This window comes from Chinchilla lanigera, unplaced genomic scaffold (assembly GCF_000276665.1).
Source record: "Chinchilla lanigera isolate Chin_1 unplaced genomic scaffold, ChiLan1.0 scaffold00002, whole genome shotgun sequence".
NCBI classification, from domain to species: Eukaryota; Metazoa; Chordata; class Mammalia; order Rodentia; family Chinchillidae; genus Chinchilla; species Chinchilla lanigera.
Genome location: NW_004955403.1, coordinates 24,172,328 through 24,179,559, shown reverse-complemented (window position 1 = coordinate 24,179,559; position 7,232 = coordinate 24,172,328).

Below are 7,232 nucleotides of genomic sequence, written 5' to 3'. Positions count from 1 at the left end.
GAGGTTTCTTCCCACACTGAAGGTAAATAAGGAGTTAATTTTCTGGTTCCTTAAACCTGTCATTATACATTCTATCAGTAATAAATATATCCCTAATATGTGAATGTTTTCATTCGTAAGATCTATACATGTACACCCTGCAAATATTTTCTGAACATGAAAAAAACAGAAACACAAATTTAAAAGAAGGTAAGAAATATCTATACAAGATTTAGTATTTCCACCCTCCCCTCATAGATGGCCTATCTGCTCTCCCAGGGTAAGCACACCCCATTTTGGAGACCACCTCCTTGTCTCCTGAGCGCCACCTACAGCTTCTCTGGTAGCCCTCCCAGCTAGAGCTGCCATGAGTTCAGTCTCTTGGGCAACAATAAGCAGTTGCTAACCGAGGCACAGTGCACAGCCCACTGCACCTATTGGGCAGAATCGCAGCGCCTGCCAAAGTCCGCTGAAACAGACCCGACGTCAGGGAGGGACACAACAAGAGAGGTGCGAAGATGTTCCACCCAGTGATGGAAAGAGATGGGCAGGGAAGCCAGGGCTCTGCCAGTGACTGTCTCTGGCCACATGTGAAAAGCCAGATGGCCTGGGCCCACTCCTTCACAGGAAGGAGCATCAGGGCCATGGGTCACGCCAGGCCCTGCCATGGGCTGGCCTCACCTGTGATGATGTATCATGGCGACCTCAGAGCCTCACTCCCCCACAGGTCAGGGACCTTCACCTTGGCTGCATTCTAGAGAGGTCGTGGCATCATCAGACTTATCCTGGACTCACAAAAGGAGAGAAAAACAGATTGGTGATGTGTTCGGAGTCTGACCTATGACCTGTGGGCTGCTTAGCCGCACTGCCAGATTCAGTTTTGTCCTATGAGGTGCCTGGTGGACTACTTGAACGACAAGGTCCTGCCTGCTCCACATGCTGGGACACCTCAGAAGCTGGCCTGAGGCACAGTTACTACTGTCCTACACAAGGAACAAAAGACTATTTCCCCATTTCACTACGGGCACACAAGGTACAGTTTTAAAAGTACAAATACCAGGTAAAGACGACCATGGTACAGTTATGTAAGATTATCTAGAATTTGACCCTAATCTCCCTTCCCACATCCTGCAAAGCCCACAGTCACCTGCTTCTCAGTGTAACGGAAACTACATGGAAAGAAATCCCTCAAACATATTCCTAAATACAAAGCTCACACCAGTGAAGACAAAGGTTTTGTTCTAGACATTTTCAATCCCTTAATTGTAGCTATCGGGGCTAAGCTTTGCACAGAATAGACAAACCTGAACATTACAATGCATGTTATTGTCAAGGGCCCTTTCTATGAACATCTGACCAACTGAATATCTTCTACTCTCTACCAATCATCAAACTATATGAAGAGCTTACTAGACCCTGTGTTAAAAGCTGCCGAAACCAAGAGAGGACAATAGCTAGGTCTCCTACATGCCCAGATGCTAAGTGTGCTTGAGGTGATTGTGTGAGAAAGCAAGACACACATACCTGAAAAGGACATAATGTACACAAAGCAGGGATGTAGTCAAAGTATGTAAGAACCAGTATGGGCAGGCAGCAACTAATCTGAAAACATATAGGCCAAGCCACCAGGACAGGGATCAGAAACTCTTCTGTGCAAAGTGTGAACCCTCCGGCTTCTGAATTAGAGCTGGAGCACTTAGGAGAGCAGCTGTTTGCCAACTAGTGTGGGAGTATTTCACTATTTTAGCTACCAGAACAGTTGCTCCAGCTGAGAACCAGTAAACTTGGAGGCCCAGGGAGTGGTGAAGTTTGAGAAAGAGGAGAATCAACCCAGGAAAAGTGGTGGTCTGAGGAATGTGGGTGGGATGAGGAGTATGGCCCAAGGTGGGGGCTGGGAGGCCCTTCCAGGACACAGGACTGAGAATGGGGCACACAGGGCAGCACACGAGCAGAATCTTGCAGTACAGAAAGCCTTCAATTCCGTGCCTCCAGTGTGCTGTCCAGCACTCCCAGTGCATGGTGGCTTAGGAGTGGCAGGAGAAGCAGCAGGTCGAAGCCAGGCTGTAGCAGCCCCAATAGGCCAAATACTCAGGGCCTTCCGGATGGGAGCCATGAAGATTTCTGCTCAGAGAGGATTTGATCAGAACTTCAAAAACAGCAGTTATCCTCTCTGCCCCAATCCAGCCCCTCTTTATTCACCCAAGGGCCCTCACTATCTAAACTGGAAGTGACAGACCTGGACTAGGGTGGTGATAGCAAGAGCGAAAGGACACAAGTGTGTGTTAGACAATATTGTACAGAGTCGCTTAGAATAAGTAGAAGCTGCTGGCTGACTGGACTGCAGGACACAAGTCAAGGACAACACCGAGGACCTCAAACAGGCATAGGGCTCAGGCCGTGTGTGCCATGGTCAGACGGAAAGGCCAGCTCTGTAACCTTGCCTGAGTCACCCTTCTGCCCGCACCACGGTTACCACATCCATGAGATGAATGAGTAGGGCTCTTTCGGAGCTTGGATTGTTCTGAAAAGCCTCCGAGGAGACCAGGGTGTGCTGTGATCAGGCATCCCACCAAGATCCCTCTAGACTGCAACCACAGCTGCCCTATTTTTTTTATTCCATGCCTTGGAGATTCTCCCTAAAATTTCACTGGGCAAAAGAGGCCCATAGCCACTAGACATATTACTGTGCACTCAAACCCTGAAAACTCCATTTATTCTCCTGTCTGCTTACATGTTTTCAACGTGACTGCAGAACATGCCAACAAGGTCTATAAAAAGTACCTGCCAGGTGCACAGCAGAGGGCAACCTGTGGGCTACGGTAAAGCCCATCTCCTATTTAGGTGAGTGTTGCTCGACCATCTGTGCTCAGCCTGAGCTCCTGTTCACACCTGAAATACACCCTCTTCCTCCTGCACACCTGCTGCATTAATCACACTTCCTGACTATTCTCCTGGCTTCTAAGAGCAAGTTCTAGGGCAGGCAAAGCCTTTCACTTTCTAAGTCTCTAGAAATTCACAGCTGTGCAGTAAGTAGTCTCATCACACACTGAACCAAGCTGAATCAAAATTTATCTTCTCTTTCAATGCTCTGCTGGTACACAGGGAAAATTCACAAGAGAGCACAAACAAGACAAGGAAACGCAAAGAGCAATGACATGGGGAAAGGAAACCCAGATCTGTCCTCTCTTGGCACATGCTGGATAAATGGAACTCTCCAGACCCTCCAGACTGAGAACCCTTACAGCTCAGACAGTCAATAAAGGCAAATAATCAGGCGCACAGTCCCTAAAGCCAGAGTGCCCAAGTTCAACCCCTGATGTGGGTAATTTATCTTTGAACCTGTTCCTTCCTTTGCCTTTTTAAAATACAGGTAGGTTAGGGCCTGCCTTACAGGATAGCTGAGACAAACAAGCTAACATATCTGAAGCACTATGAACAGTAACCTTGATCTGTTAGCTGCTGTCATCACTCCTCCTGTCCCCAAGTCTGGCCCAGGTCAGGCTGAAGCCACAGCTTTGGCAGCTACCACCACCTTGCTTCACAGCCGATGGACAATCTAGCTCTACTATAGCTTTCTCTTGAAGCTACTTGCTTAATAAATGATGTTTTGAGTATTTTGACATTATGGATGTCGACATCTCTCTCATAGCAAACCTGAGGGAAATGTGCAATTTTCTATAGCAGCCAAAACTGTGTAAATAGATAATACATTTATCAGAAGTCCCACCCAAATGAGGAAATGGTCTGGAAGGCAATCTGTATTTCCTCCTCTGATGCCCTAACTTCTTTCAGTTTATCTTTCCAAACCATGAAATTCTTTTTTCAACAGTTTTTCACGAAAATATGTGAACTCAAAAGCCCACTAAAATCCATTCATTAATAAAAATAATTTTTCAAATCACTGTCACTTTCAAGAGTTTTAAAGCAGAATGTGCCCAAGCCAAGTTTTCATAAAAGAACATGTCTTTAAACACAGAAGAACCTTAGGCAAAGTGTCCTGAAACAAACAGCTGTCCCTAATGTCTGACAAGAAAGAAGTAGGGGAAGCATATCACATATACTGCAGTCATCTTTACAACTCATTTTTAAAAAATACATACCAACATGGAAAAAAGTTCACAGTGTAACTCAATTGTCAAAATGTGTATCTTCAATTAACAATGTATGAATTAAATTTATAAAATATGTTTAGGAACAAAAAACGATTAGAAAAAATGTACCAAACTGCACTAGTAGTATTTAATTTCTGGAAGGCCTTCATTTTTTGCATTTCCCAAACTTTCTAAAATAAGCAAATGATATATAACATATAATATAAATAATGATAGTATGTATTACACATATTACGTTTTTAATATAAAAATAAATTTGAGGGGAAATTGCTCTGATTTAGATATTAGACAACTCACAAAATTTTATTTAAAACTTGAAGACCAGCAAATAATTCATGAAGAGAACTCAGTCCAAGCCCCCATGTGGAGCTTCCAGTTTTGAAATCCACATTTGGGAGTCAGTGAATATTCTAAGGCCGGCCCTCAGGGGGACACAGAGCCCCTCACCTAGCCCCACGTAAGTTTCTGTCCGAAGTGAGGTCCCTCCTGGCCAGCCACACATCAAGGAAGGCACCACTCTACTTCAGACCCTTCCCCTTGATTCCTCAAAGGTTACAGACAATTTAATGCTGTGCTCTCTTCAACACAGTTAGGAACTTACAAATATCACAATGTAAAGAGCAAAAAGAAATTAACATAAGCCACTATGTGCTAGCTCTCTCTTCTTGCTATTATGTATCATCCTAGGATTGCTTATGAATCCACATTCAGCATTTTATGAAGACACCCTCACTGGTAAAACTGCCTCTGCCTACTAGTTTATCAAGTTCAGAGATTATTTCACACCTTGTGTGCCTCTAATGTGCTTAGAAACCTCTCATAACAGGAAAATGGATGCACTGTGAGATCGTAATGTTAAATGAGGTAAATCAGATATATAGGCTTAGAATCACATGGTTTCTCTTACATGAGAAAATATACAAATAAAGTGTAACATAAAAGACAAGATAATAGGAAAAGAGATGGGGGAGGGAGAGAGGGAGAGAGGGAGAGAGAGAGAGACAGAAGGACAGAGAGAGACAGAGAGAGAGAAATAGTTACTGCAACCCAGTATGGATAATGTATCTAAAAGCATACTTTGACTTAGTATGATTATCTTATGTGTTTTATGTTTTTTTGCTTATTAGTCTGGTTGTTAACTTGTACCCATGATAATTATCTTTATAAGGACTTACAAGATAAGTAAGAGTGTGATGCTGGCAAAAAAGGGGGGTGTGGTAGAGGGCAAGGGGGTAAAAGAATTGAGATGTGTTAGGTACATGTAGCAATTCCCCACAATGAATGCAATGATTATGTTCTGTAAATATGTACTAATAAAAATTAAAACAAAACAAAACAAGAAACCCCTCATAGTCCTAGCATGTTGAAACAATCTCAACCACTGGCAGCTTCAGATCACCTCTATTCACTGAGAATTGTTTTCCAGACATTAGTGTCAAAGGTACCTTACGTTCCTCACATGTTTGTCCAAGCTGGACTGACGACCTTCAATAAAAACAATGGCACCTTATAACTCCTGACTGACCCCTCCCTTCCAGAGAGTAAGGCTTAGAGGGGCTTTCAGATAGCCACAGCTTTGAGCTGCCTTAAAGGAAATTCTTCTCTATTCTGTAGCCTTGTGCATTGCATCATCCAAGTTGGGTTATAAGAAACAGTAAATGCAAAGGAACAATGGACACTTTTAAAAGATAAACTTGCACAATAAATTCAGCTGACCTTAAAAACCTAAACACTCCTCTAAAGTTACTGAGTATAAGTACCTAGAAATAACTGGTATTCCTATAGTCTTACTTTCCGAAAAGCAAAACTGGAAGGGAAAGAGAATTCTCCAGCCATGAGTAACAAGACAACCTCATCCTTCCCAAAGTCCCTCCCCTGAATATAACCATGTTTCCCAACACAACCACACCGAAATGTCATAAGACTTAAATATTAAACACAACAGAGACATGCTAGTATGGACACTACCTATGTGGTACAGATAACCTGCATTTGTCACATGTCGTCTCTTAAACAATAAAAATGTAAAAACCCAGAGATTATTCTTAGGGTGCCTACAATAATAATTTAAAAATTACCAAAATATGTGTAACAGAGACAGGAAGGAAATATGTCATAATACTTACAATCATGAAAGATGACTTTTACAAAAGACTTCTCTATTTACAGCAAATTCGGAAAACAGAGATCTGGAATATGCCTATAGTATTTTAAGAGGGTAGGGGAGAAATAGGTGGGCTGCTTTGGAAGATTTTCCTTTTCCAGTCAGAATATATTAGCCCATGAGGCATTTTAGTCTAACGCAGTCTTTTCACAAATAATGAGTCAGACTCAGGCTGGGAAGGGATTTTCCCAATTGAGCCAGAACAAGAAAGACCGTCTCTGGCAACCTGGCCCTGTCTGTTTGCCACAAGAGCTCAGTGCACCGTCTTGCTACTAGCTGATGGGTCCCTTTGCTCACCCACTGCAGACCATCACCTCAAACTTTTTAGTTTTGGTCTACATAACCTGCCATGTCTACCCGAAAAGAACAAGGACCAACCGGAAGTTATTGGTTAACACTGGTGCGTGTGTGTGTGTGTGTGTGTGTGTGTGTGTACCAATATGTAACTGTTTTCACTGGGATAATCACAGGTCGAGTTGTAAAATGTGTTAGAAATTGTGCGACTTAACCGATTTCTCTCATGCTAATCAGAGGTCAGTATCTAAACGGAAAGTTACTGTGGTCCGAGTACTGGGGTACTCAGGCACCAAGAAGCAGCTTTAAAGTCTTAACCCGGCATTTGAAGAGCACTTTTACGATGGTCATTCTTGACTAGGCTCCATAACCTTGACCGTGGAGGGAGGGGGCGCAGGTCCGTACTCTGGCACACGCACTGAAGAGCGGGGACGTCTGTCTCTAGGTCCTAACCCACGTGCTCACTCAAGTCATCCAGCAGCTCTGCCATCTACGCTGCAAGGTGATAAAGCTTTGCTGCTGATTTTCAAAATAACGCCGTGCGCCTTCCATCAGTGACTGCATCACAGCTGCGCGCAGCGGCCGCGCTCGCCCGGAGGCGCCGCGAGAACGTCTGCAGCTGGAACCGGCTCTGGAGCTGCCCGGAGCCTCCCGAGCCCGGTGCAGGCCGGCTCCCGCGCGGC